This window comes from Myotis brandtii, unplaced genomic scaffold (assembly GCF_000412655.1).
Source record: "Myotis brandtii unplaced genomic scaffold, ASM41265v1 scaffold111, whole genome shotgun sequence".
Lineage (NCBI taxonomy): Eukaryota > Metazoa > Chordata > Mammalia > Chiroptera > Vespertilionidae > Myotis > Myotis brandtii.
Window position 1 is genome coordinate 2,695,400 of NW_005353789.1, and position 405 is coordinate 2,695,804.

General features: G+C 38.8%; 1 protein-coding gene across 1 annotated transcript in view; it reads right to left on the reverse strand.

Annotated features, from left to right (window-relative positions):
* Nucleotides 1-405, reverse strand: part of LOC102259738 (chromosome unknown open reading frame, human C4orf22) — a 561,692-nt gene that overhangs the window by 112,962 nt on the left and 448,325 nt on the right. The window lies entirely within an intron of this gene.

Below are 405 nucleotides of genomic sequence, written 5' to 3' on the forward strand. Positions count from 1 at the left end.
CGGGATACTGATTTGTTTCATATTAGTGGCATTTGGATTATTGGGATCTGGTTTACAATGAATGAGCAAGTCACTTTCAAAAGTAGGTTCTCCATCTTTGTTTCTGAATATGACAGCAACCTTGGTTCACGGGGAGAATTATATATACCTGGGTCACTGTTACGCTTGTATTTAATCACCATTGTTACTTCTGAGGGAGCAATACCTTTTACTGCTGCTTCAGAGTTGGCTTCCTTTTCTACCTTGTATGATTTTGTTAATTCACTTATTTTATGCATGAGGTTGTTGATGTTGATCATGAGTATTTCTGAGCAGCCCTGGTTTTCTGGCATTGCTAATCTTTTACTCGTAGCTTCGGCTGTATCCAAAATATAGAGTTGAGCAAACTTCCGAGAAACACCATCC